Source organism: Fukomys damarensis, unplaced genomic scaffold (assembly GCF_012274545.1).
Source record: "Fukomys damarensis isolate Sample0158 unplaced genomic scaffold, DMR_v1.0_HiC HiC_scaffold_27, whole genome shotgun sequence".
Classification (NCBI taxonomy): Eukaryota; Metazoa; Chordata; class Mammalia; order Rodentia; family Bathyergidae; genus Fukomys; species Fukomys damarensis.
The window spans coordinates 6,499,832-6,512,279 of NW_022900939.1; the positions used below are offsets into that span (position 1 = coordinate 6,499,832).

Consider the following 12,448-nt stretch of genomic DNA (forward strand, 5'->3'; position numbering starts at 1 on the left):
ACACACTGAAAATTTAAACTGGTGATCCTGTCTAGGATAATATTGTTTTCATTTGTCCTTTGGCTTGTTGAGGATGTCTGACCCACTTTTAGCTTAATGAAGAACTCCATCTGCAGGAGAGAGTTCTTTCTTACCCCATCTGTCTTTAGAAATTATTAGTTTTTCATTTCACTGTTCTTAAAAATATAAGTTGTGTTTCTTTTTGTGCACATGCCTATCTGGGACTTCGCAACAAGAGACCAGTATTGCTCATTTGTAGCATAAGCAGGGTGCTACATGTCACACAGGGTTGTAAATCACTGGCTCTTGCTTTGCACTTGGTGTCTACTTGTGCACTTGTACACGCTCTATTTCTATTTAACCCGAGTGTATGTATTTGGGAACATGTGTTATAACTTGTAAAACAGTTTGTTGAGCAGGGAATTTTGGCTGCCTGCTAACTTTAGACCTAGTAATGAGAATTAGGAGTAGAAGTTATTTGCTCACTCGTCTGCTCACCTGCTCCTCTTTGGACCTACTGGTAAGTTATGCAGGTGCCTGCTCATTCCTAATCGCTACAAGGTGACGGTAGCCTTATTTCTGATTTTCTTTGATTTTATTAGTTTAAATTAGACCCATAGGGGTAATTATTCTTCCCCAATGTGTGAAGAAGCCTAGTCAGTGAAGCTGTGCATGGAAACCCCTGTGCACTGCAATGAAAATGTATCTTTAATGTTACGATGTTGTTTGGCACGTGCAAGGGGCACACTTATTTAACAGGACCTTTAATAAGCTCCCTCTACACCAAAGATAGATTTTTTAAAAATTACACTTAAGACTTTGTAGTATTCCCTAGTAGAGTTTGTCTAGAGTGGTGAAACCTTTTAAAAATAAAACTTATTCCTTTAACCGATATTCATTTAAGTGGGTTTCTCTGTACTTGGTTTCCATGGAAATAGCGAATAGCTAACGTTATTTATAAGGTGGAGGTAAAATAGGGTGCCTAATGGGACCCCATGCTGCTCTGATGAAGAGATTTAGGGAAAAGAATCCATGCTCATGGGATTTTTTTTAAAAGAAGGTTAATGCAAGCCCTGATTTCAGTTTCTGTAACAGAACATATTTTTGATTTTAAAAGCTAGCATTAATATCAAGCAAACAACTTCTTTTTGAGGTCTGTATTGCTTTCACTTTCAAGTTTTAAGACCACTTACCAGCATGATTGAGGCTTTCTGCTTTAGATTTCTGTTTCTTTGTGGTTTTTGTTTCAAAAGTTAAAATTCCCAGCGTTATTGTAGTTGTTTCAGTTTCTCTTTGACGTTTCAATGTACAGATAAAAAAGTAAATGTTCATTAATGACAGCAGTGATGATAAAGAATCCATAAGTCGGAAGATTTATTTATTTATTTTTTTAGTGTAAATTTCATGGAACCATTTTTAGTGTTTAGGCCTTAAGTCAGGGTTCTTTGTGTTGCTAAACCTGTGTAGTCAGAGAGAAAAGCTTCTAATTTTCTTTGGTGATTGAAACAGGGAAAAAAAATCTTAATTTCTCTTTCCCTTTTAAGAAATGGATTGTTGCCAAAGCCTTTTAACTGAAATAACTGTTCATTCTTTTAGTCTTTGAAATGTGGATTTGGAATAAACCTTGGCCTTTTCTTCACTTTATCGGTAAGGCCTACTCTAGGTTTTCTAGGCCTATAGCAAAGCCCTGTATTTCTACGGCCCCTTGAAGTGAAAGAATATCATTCCCTTTGTGTTTGTGTGTAGGGTGTGTGTGTGTGTGTGTGTGTGTGTGTGTGTGTGTGTGTGTGTCTTACTAATTTTTCCATAGCCTGAAAGGCACCTGCTCATTTTCCAGCCTGGTGAGTACAGCAGTGCTACATTGAGAGGGGAGGCAGGATGGAACACAATAAAGTGCTATGCTTTTTATTTACTTAGTTTTGGTCATCCTGGCAGCTTGTGATCATTATCCGTTTGTCTGGAAGTACTCTGATTTTTCTTGGCTATCAATGCAGCAGGAGTTTTCTTATGTTTAAAAGTAAAGATTATAGTATACTCAGGCTAGCTCCAGCAGGGGAGGAGTTTGAGAGAGAGAGAGAGAGAGAGAGAGAGCGAGAGAGAGAGAGCACGCGCGCTAGAGAGAGGGAGGGAGAGGGTGTGTTTCTTTGAATAAGCTTCTGGCTGTAGTTGTGTTTATTGTGCTTTAACTTATAAAAATTTTATTGTTTTAATCTTGTTAAATTTATTTTTATGTGAGATACTTTATCTGTAGCGATTCACTAGTTTTCTTTACACATGTTGGTTATTTTATTAAATTGCATTAGTTTTTTTTTAGTTTATCTTTTTCTTGTTATCTTTCTATATTTGTTGTTTACCAGTGATCTTCCTTAGTGTCTCTAATTTGAATTATCTTTGTGCTGTAGAGACGTAGGAATTTGGGTCTATTGTCCCAGTTTTAAGAGGAGAAGTCCCAGTAGTTGCAGTTAGTGCAGTAGAAAGGATTTTCACAGACGCAGTGCTGGGTATTCTTCCTCCTCCTCGGTGCTTAGGGTTTGCGCTCAGAACTCCCATTAGTGTTAATAGGAGGCACTTGCTTAAATCCCTGTACACCGAGATAAGCCCAAACTCTTTTATAATGCCTTGTACATACTGAGTTGTTTTTTTGCTGTTGATGGCAGAAGTTTTGGCCTTAAGGTTAGCTGAGTATTAGGATGGAGTTGAGTTGTCTTGGGATATGGGGTGATTTACTGAGTCTGATCTGTAATTAAGAAGTTTTCGTTATGATTAGACTCAAAACATACACAGTTCTGTAAGCTGTAGAAGTTTGTGAATAAGGGTTTTTGTACTTTATAGCATGATGAAGCAAGATTTCTTTTTTCTGTTTACTTCTGCTACCACTCAGCCATAAAATAAATGATTTTAATGGCTTTTCTACATATTGTAAAGGGACTTAATACATTTTTTTTTTTTACTTAGAAGCCTTCCTGCCATTACTCTGACCTCCAAGTCTTTTCGTCAGCTAGTACAGCCCACATTTTTCAGTCATATAGAAGTCAATATGCACTGTTTTAGAGTTTAGACACTTTAATCACTAGTCAATTATGAAACGATCACAGTTGCTACACCTGTCTGTAAACTGCATTTTTATTATTTTTATTTATATATAGTCTACTGGAAGTATTCCTGGATTGAGAGTCGTCAGTCTCGGCTTTAGGCTGAGTTTTGTCTCTTTATTTTTATACATTTTAGTAGTCATCTAAACTTCTTGAACCTATGTTCCTCTCTGAAATGAAGGTGTGGATCTTGTAGTATGAAATACCCATTCTAGCTTCAGGCTGTTTGAGGGCCCCCTCTCCTAGGTACTAGAGAAGTGGAGTGCTATAAGGCAGGCAATGGTTCCTAATCCTGGCTGCCCATCAGAATCTTCTAGGGGAACTTATGAAAACAAAACAAACAATATCTGGCCTCCAAGTTAGATATACCGAATTCACAATCTTTAAGGGGAGAGCCTATGAATCTATATTTTTTGAACTTTATTTGTGATTCTGATTTAGGGTTGAGAACTACTTGTAGAATGTATTCTATGTATGTGTGTACGTGTGTGTGTTCATATGTGTGCGTGTGTCCATCCTGTCAGAAAGTTTAAAAAGTGGGGGGACCTGGAGATGTAGATCAGTCAGTGGGAAGGCCTTGGGTTCAGTCCCTAGTACCAGACATACACATCCACCCACACACATGAAAGATGATGGTGAGTTGTGGTTGAGATAGTCAAAGTCAGTGTATTCTGAAGGTAAGGGCAACTCGGTTAGCTTTGGATTGGATGTGGGGTGTAGAAATAGGAGTCTGATGACTCACCATCTTTGGCCTGAAGGAATGAACTCATCATTTATTGAGAGGAGAATGACAATGAGAGGAAGCAGTTGTGGGATAGGTAGTCAGGGGTTTAGTTTTGGATTTCTGGAACTTGGGATACCACTTTGATAAATGTTGAGTGGGTCCTTGAATATATGAGTGTGGAATTCAGGGAAAAGTCCGGAAAAAGAATGTCAGAGAGATTATGGAGAAATTAAGAGGGTGGTGTCCTGAGAATCAAGAGGAGGAAGGGTTTCGTAAAAGGAGAGAAGGGTCAAATAGATCATATATATATTTTTGTTTCGTTTTGTTTTTTTGGGACAGGGTCTCACTATGTAGTGAGACTGACCTGAACTCACTATGTAGCCCAGGCTGGTCTCGAACTCATAGCGATCCTCCTGCCTCAGCCTCCGGAGTGCTGGGATTACAGGTGTGCGCCACCACGCCCGGCTTCAAATAGATCATATAATGCCAACTGAACAATGAAGTGAGGACTGAGGCTTTCCTAATGACGTTAGCAAGAAAGTGGCCATTGGTGGTCTTGACTGGAATGGAGGGAGGCAGAAGCCTTAGAGGAATGGGCTGGCTACAGAACTAGAAAACAGTAAGAAAAGGAAAGTGTATTTAACTCTTTCCGAGAGCTTTGTGCCAAGAGGGAACATAGGGACAGTTGCTAGAGAAAGATACTGTGTCAAAGGAGTGGTCTGTTTTGAAGTGAGCACTCTTTTATTTATTTTTTAAAATAGGAACAAAATGATTTAGTAATGATAGGAGGGAAATAGATTTGTCGTGAGATTAAAGGAAGAAGTGTTAGAGGAGTATCCATCAGAGAGATGGGGCCTGAGGGACGGCTATGCTGTTGGGCCTAAAGGATTTAATCTCTTTAAGTGGGATCCTGCCTTTTCCGCTAACTACTTATTGGTGTTTTCAAATTTATCATATAGTACTTTATCTTGGAAGTTAAGAAAGATAAAAAGCAATTAAAGCTATTGTATATAAAACTTAGGTATTGGACTGTTGTCAGCTTAGTATAGTAGGGGAAGAGAGGAGATTGAATCTTCTGGGTAAGGTGACATTTTAAAGTGTCTTTGAGTGATAATTATCTGTGCTATTCTAGTCCCTTATCAAAATTTATGATTGAGCACAGGCTATAAATTTAATCATTTGAATTTTTTAGTGAGGTGAATTAAATTTTAGCCTAATTTAAAAATGATCCAGTATTAAATTTTTTCTTTCCAAAATTTGTTTATTTAATGTAGGCTCTTCATATACAAGCTTTTAGATACTTTGTAAAAAGTACTTCAGAAGTAGTTATTAATACTCTTATTTATAATATCTTAAATTTCATAACCATATCAGAAATCTGAACAATTTGTTTCTTTGCCAGCTCTAATTAAAGTAGCTACCTGTGAAGTTTTGGAGAGGTGAACAAGTCTTCAATTTGCGAAAAAGTGGTCTGAAGCTATGTTAGCAAAATAACATTCATTGCTAAAAGAAAGAAAACTAATTTCATTTACTACAATTTACTTTTGAGTGTATTTTTCAAGAACAAATTTAAATTTAAAATTTTTAAGCAAATGAAGTTTTGAACAACCTTAGTTACATGTATAAAATGTATGTGAAAAATTAAGTAGATTTCTAATCAGCTTAACACAAAGAAATCAGACTTGCATTTTAGATTTAGATCCTGTTTGTATATCAAGTATTGTTGTTACTCAGCATTATTAAGTTATAGAAGTAAAATACTGGCTTTTCTTCTTTTATCAGTTTCCAAGTGGTAGCCATTTAATCAGCCTTCAGAAACATTTTGGGGATTTCAAGCAGTGTCCTTAGTTCCAACACTCTAGAAGTTTGAAGGAGGAGGATTGCATGTTTGAGCCCTGCCTGAAAAACTTGGTGAGACCCTGTCTCAAAAATTTAAAGGAAAAGAAAAGGGCTGGGAATTTAGCTTAGTGTGAAGTGATTTAGCTTAGGGTTCAATCCTTAGTATTGCCTCCCTCAAAAAAAAAGAAAAAAAAAGAATTACGTCCTAAAATAATTTACTCTTTTGGTGTATCTGAACCTTTTTGCATATCTAATCAAAGCTGTGGACCCTCCTTGAACACTGTACATGGGCTCATATGTACAGAGTTTAGTACCGTTTCGGCAACAAGCCTCACTGAAGCCCACTTGTGGGTAAAAAATTTCAGGTTTTAAAACCTACCCTAGATGACTTACGTGATTTTTTTCTTTAAAACTTTCTATGCAAGGGCCAGGGATGTAGCTCAGTGGTTTCACCATCTGCCTTGCCAAGCGCAAGGTCTCAAGTCTATCACTGATAACAAAACAAAAAAACCCAACTTTATATGCAAACTTTTCTAAAAGTGTTTCCTTGTGATTATTGTAGTTTGCTGCTTCTAAGAGTAACTCCTGCTGCAGCTTAAGCAAAAGTAAAGGGTAGTGGGAAAGTGAGCACAGTCAGAGGAACCTCAGGGTCTATAAGCTCTACTCTGACTTTGCCACCAGCTGCTAGAAGCTGAGTGACCTTTGAGGAAGTTGCTTGACCTCTAAGGCGTCACTTTCCTATGTGACATCTGCAGTCCGTATAAGCAATTTTAAGAGCAGTGTTGCGGTATTGTGGCTTCATGGTAAAACTCTTCTTTAGTTGAGGATTATGTCTCTGTTATAGAATTATGATGCCCTGGAGGTAAAGTATCTCCATAGATTGTGCTGCCAAACTGTATATGACTTTTCAGAAAAGTTTGTGTGCTCATACTTTCTCAGATGCTATATAAATAGGGGTTAAAATCCCATGCTATCCTGATCGCTTTGACTTTCTACATATTTATAGTTCTGGGTATATGCTTTTGTCGATTATATGTATTACAATTATCTCCAATTCTGTGGCTTTTTCACTCTCACTAATTTTTGTTGTGGTTTTGTCTCGGATTGATAGAAATTTTTAATTTAGTTTAGTCCAGTTTATCACTCTCTACCTAAAATTTACTTCCTAGTCAACAGTGTGGATAAAAATAGTTTTAGAAAGTCATTCCTGTAACAAAACAGTGCTCTGGGAGATAGATGCATGTGAGTTCCCGAAAAAGAAAGTCCTAGTAGAGAAGAGAAGCCTTGAAAAGCCAGCTTAAGTGTCAGTCCATTGACGTACATTTATTATGTGCTGCGTACTCTTTAGACATCTTTTCAGTGGGACTGAGTCCAATAGGTAACTGTAATGTTAGGAATCTACTTTTAATACTTGCATCACTATAGACTTTGTGTAATTTTTATTTTCTTTTATTAAAGAGGAAATTTTGGGGGGGTACCAGGGATCGAACTTGGGACCTTTGCTTTGCGGTGGCACCAATGAGCTACCCCGGCTGTGATTTTTCCTTTACTTGGGAATCGTTCTAATCTTGTTGATTAAAATGATCATTTAGTTGGACCTAACAACTTTAAAAAAGACTAGTGCTAAAGAAAACTATAGAACATCAAATTGAATTTTTCTTTTTCTTTTTAAAAAAATTTTTATTTTTTGAAACAGAGTCTCACTATGTAGTTTAGGCCAGCCTTGAACTATGTAGCCCAGGTGATCTTCCTGCTTTAGCCTCCCAAGTGTTGGGATTACAGGGGTGTGCCACCATGCCCAGTGATTTTATTTTGTAAATGAGTGCTAACTGGATGAATTGGGACCCTTTTAACCAATTTTGCTCTGTGTTCGGTATAACTGTACATGATTAAACAAAGATTTATAATCTGGATGATGCGAAGATTTTTTTTGAAGTATGCCCTGAAGAAATGAGACACTGGAGTAACATCAGTCAAAAACATAGTATGTTTAAAGTGGAAGAGAGACACTTGCAGGGCATGACATATGGAGTTTAAGTAATTTAATGCTAAAATGTTAGGGATAAAATTCCAATTTTTGTTCCCTGATAATTGCCTCGGGACACCAAAACCTTGATTTTCTTTCTAGCTTTATCACTGATTAGACGTGTGGCATAGAGGGAAAAAAGATCAGTTTTGTGTATGTGGTTTACAATTTAAAGTGGTGAGGTATTAAGAATGTAAATGAAAGCCGGGTGTGGTGGCACAGGCCTGTGATCCCTGTACTCAGGAGGCTGAGGAGGAGGATCACTGTGAGTTTGAGGCCAGCCTGGACCGCATAGCAAGACCCTGTCTCAGGAAACCAAAAAATCAATAAATAAAGAGTGTTAAATGAAGAGTTCAAAATTCTGACTTTACTATATTTTTACATACATGTCTATTATTTTATGCATTATGTAACACTGAATTTGAAAGCCTTATATAAGACAAACACATTTCAAGATTAGTTGGAAAATGACCTTTCAAGTGGACCAAACCATGTACTGACGATGCTAGTTTAATTTGTTGATATAAAGCAGTAAACAGTGAAGGCCACTTGTGGGGGACGTGGATGTAGTTGTGTGTTATATAGATGTGGTGTATATTATTTCTGTGTGTTTCTTGGAAAAGAAAAACTATCTATTATAGTTGAACCTTGAACAACATGAGTTTGAACTGCCCATGTCCATGTATATGTGGATTCTTTTTTTTTTTGAGATTTGTAACAATTTGAAAAACTCACAGTTGAACTACATATCCTAGAAGTACTGAAAAATTTTTAGAAAAAAGTCGCAAATGTGTAAGATATATGTAAATAAGTATTTTATCATTTGTTACTATTAAATATATATGAATCTTTTGTAAAAGTTAAAACATGAAGCCATTTACAATCAAGAGAAAAGTAAACAAACAGATGCAGTATTAAACCACGCCTGCATAAATGAAGTGTGGTGCGTACTGTACTGTGGGAATAATCTCATAGGCACCTCCTGTTGCTATGCGGTGTGAGAGCTCAAGTGAAAACACTGCATGACGCTAATCATCTCCGTCTGAGCAGGTCATCTCTCCAGTAAATTGCTTGTCTTGCAGTTATCACCTATATTTCACCGTATTTCTGTACATTATAGATAATGTATAAAATGTGTTAATCGACTCTCTAAGTTTTTGAGGAGTCAAAAGTTATGCTCTGATTTTTTACTTTGGTGGGGAATTGTACCCCTCACTCCCAGGTGGTCACCACCCCCTACATTGTTCAAGTGTCAACTGAACTTTCTTCTTGGTCTTGAAAAACTATGATAAAACCAAAACTTAACTGCTTTTGCATTCTTTGCTATGAAAAAAAGTGTTTTTTTTTTTTAACATTTGGAGGCTGTGTTTCAGTTTTCTTAAAATCAGAAATGTTTGAGTCTTCAGCGTTTGATGAACATGTCATAAATCTGTGGTCTAATTTCATTTTTTCCCCTCCTTCTGTTATAGGGGGCTGGAGAGCTGAGGGAGAGCCAGTTTCCCCAAAATTGGTAAGTAACTTTGTCTAGGCAGGCAGAGTGTACTTGATCCTAGCTGGATAATAATTCAAATATTCAGGCATTTTGTTGTCTGTACAAAAAAGTCTTTCTCCCAGACATGAGGCTTTGTTGTTAGCACTGACAGAAAGTGAATTTTTGTTTAATTTCACATGGCCATATCTCAAATGCATTTGTACCTCTCATACTACTGCTAGGCTTGCATGTTCGTTTGTTGATAACCTGTTAAAATGTAAAGGTCCCCTTGGCCAAAAATGTCATTAATGAAGTGGTTAGGGCTGACAGTTTGAAAATCAGTAAAGTAGGGGCCAGGGATTTAGCTCAGCGGTTCGGTGGCCTGCCTTGCAAGCGCAAGGAACCGCGTTCAATCCCCGGTACCAAAAAAAAAAAGAAATTGAAAATCAGTAAATTCAAAGTTAAGCTTCCCATTGTATTTTGTATTACTCAAAACACTGTTAAATTTGATGGCCTTCATATATATGTAAAATGACTAGGTTAATGTAACTGAGAATCGTGACTTTGAAATTCAGAACCGTTAAGTATTATATTCTTAGTATTAGATTGGCTTCATGTGTGATACCATGTTTTTAGTGAGTGTTGTTTTATATAATTCTTACAGAAAACTAAGGAGAGAGAGAGAGAGAGAGAGAGAAATATAACAGTGTAGGGTATTTTTTCCTTATATCTATTTTAATAGATTTTATAATGACTTTAACTCATCACACTTAATCATTTCTTTGAATGTCTAATTCAAGATCAGAGATTATACAAGGCAGTCTTAGTGACTAAGCACCAAACAGTTATCACCCTTATTTGGAAAGTGTGTATTATGAAAAAAATTATACAAGATAGCTGGAATAGTGTACTCCTAATGTAAGAGTGCTTTTAAAAAAATTCTCTCAAATAGTAATTAATGTAAATGATTAGGGTAGGTACAGTAGATGTTTGGTTAAGGTTTCTTTTTGATAATTAATGGTCCTTGAGGTGTCTCTCTTACCTTTTTAGGGATTGGGCTTTGAATGTAAGAGGAAGACACTTGAATTGGCTAACTGTGCATTTTACTTTTTAATTCCACTGGCCTTTCTCTTATGGAATCTTTTAAAATAAATAAACAGGATACTATTGCCCTTTTAATTTGTGGTGGGTTAGAATCATAGACTCTTAAAGAAGTGGAATTTAAAGGTCTTTTTATCCAGCATTCTATCTTGTGTGGCAGTTTCTTTTTCTATAATCCCTGACAAGTTATTTATTTAGGAACATATTGATTACTACATTAAAAAAGGAGGTCATTATTTTCTGTCATGTATTTTGAGAAACTCTAGTTCCACAGAAACTGAATAAATATTTCCAAGGTGGGGCTGGGGTGGGAAAAGGGTTCTGTGGTCAAATAATTTGGGAAACACTGTGTTAAACAAAGTTAAACAGGTTTCTTTACTGCAGGACTTCTCAGAACCTTTAATATGCTAATGTGCATTGTGAATCTCCAAGAGGGGGATATGATATGCAGCATTCTTGAATACTTCTAATGACAGGGAGCCCACTACCTCATAAGGTAACCCATTCCTTTTTTGTACAGCTATAATCCTTAGTTCTTCCTTAATTGATTTGAAATCTATCTCCCATAAGTTCTATTACGTATTAATCGGTTATGCTGAGACCACCATACCCTGCTGTGTTATCTGTCCTTTGTGTGGTATATATTTACAAGATTCTGGCCAGGCTTGTCTGGATACCTTTTTACTTTTTAAAATTATTAACGTTCGGGTAAATGTGGCAACCAGTTGTAAAATCTTAATCTCATTGTCACTATGCTGTTATGCACTTTACTCTTGGCCTCCTTCATTTTGAATCTCTGTAAATGTAAGCATTTACTTCAGTGTTCATCTTGTTCAGTGTGGCTCAGACAGTTTCAGTGGACATGCTTGATTGGGAAGTAGAAGAATGCATGCGTGCAGACAGCCTGGGCCCCAGAAGCTGAGGGTGAAACTGTTGGGTGAACACTGCCAGGGAGGGAGCGATGGAGGCCACTGCTGCAGACCTGCAGAGGAGCGCCATGGAGCCTTGGACCGCGTAGGTGTTCGTTTTCCGAAAAATTAGGACTTGCCCCACCCTCCCAAATCTGAACAGACAGGGGGAAAATACTATCTAAGAGTTTGGAAACATCTGACTAACTGCGGTGATTTTTGTTAACAGCTATCATACCAGGGTTTGAGCATAATAACCTTGCCATATTCAAAGAGTGAGCAGCCTCTAAAATCAGAGCTGCCAGACCCTCATGGAGGGGCTTTTTCTGTTGATCTGTGGAGTGTCACCAAAGAAATACATCATGAAAACAAGGCAGGGTGTGTTGAAAATTTCCTAAACAATAAGAGAACAGTAAGTTTTTAAATGTCATTTGATTCATGTTAATAAAGGTTAACTTCTTCAATAAGTGTAAAATCATTGTATTATTTTTAGCATCCATGGTAATTTTTTAGCACTACTAGTTTTGTCTCACTGTATGCTAGATACAAACTAAGAAATATTCTGTGGCCAGGGGTGTAGCTCAGCACCACGGTGCCTGCCTGACAAGCACAAGGTCCTGAGTTTGATCCTCAGTAGTCCCCCCAGCAATAAAAGAAAGAAATATTCTATGAACCTGTACTAATAAATATAAAAACTTGAAAAAAAAAGGAATATTTTGCACAGGATGAAACCTTGTATCTGAGTATCAGGCGTTGGCCAAGATATAAGGATACATAGACCTGTCTGTCATGACTTCACTTTTTCCTGCTTAAAAATGATTAGGTCTTCTTTAAATATTGCGTCTGAGAATATAGACAGAGGGATTTTACCATAAAGAAATTCATGTTATAGAGAACAGCAAGCTGTTTTTAGGGACAGCCTGAGGTAGTCTGCTACATACTTACTGTTAGTTAAAGTGACTTGGTTATCCAGTAAAGTTTTGATTAGAGCAAGATTTGTGTCAATTTAGCAAAATATTTCTTAGCAGTAAAACCAGAATTATGGCTTTCCTCCAAATTATCATAATCATAACAAAAGACCTGGACGTCACATATCTCCAGGCAAAATTATCAGAAATGTACTTAAAGCCCACCCCCACTTTAGAGACTTACAAAGTTTGAATACAGAGTTTTAGTACAGACTTCGAGGAGTTAACTGTGTAGGAATAGCATAAAACTTTACAGTTTACAAGGGGCTTTTTGTACAACAGTCTGTGAAACAGGTGATATTCCCCCCCCCCCCCGTAA

The 12,448-nt window shown here is 37.0% G+C and overlaps 1 protein-coding gene across 21 annotated transcripts in view; it reads left to right on the forward strand.

The window, feature by feature from the left end:
* Positions 1-12,448, forward strand: part of Phf21a (PHD finger protein 21A) — a 182,649-nt gene that overhangs the window by 19,215 nt on the left and 150,986 nt on the right. For 14 of the 21 annotated variants that reach the window (XM_010612469.3, XM_010612473.3, XM_033756636.1 and 11 more), the window contains 2 exons: positions 9,151-9,191; positions 10,638-10,749. The exons of 1 other annotated variant lie outside the window; for it this stretch is intronic. The gene's annotated coding sequence lies outside the window, so the exon portion shown is untranslated. Of the gene's footprint in view, positions 1-9,150; positions 9,192-10,637; positions 10,750-11,090; positions 11,268-12,448 lie in introns of all 21 variants that reach the window. 6 more of the 21 variants (XM_033756641.1, XM_019205789.2, XM_033756640.1 and 3 more) reach the window with 2 other exon arrangements.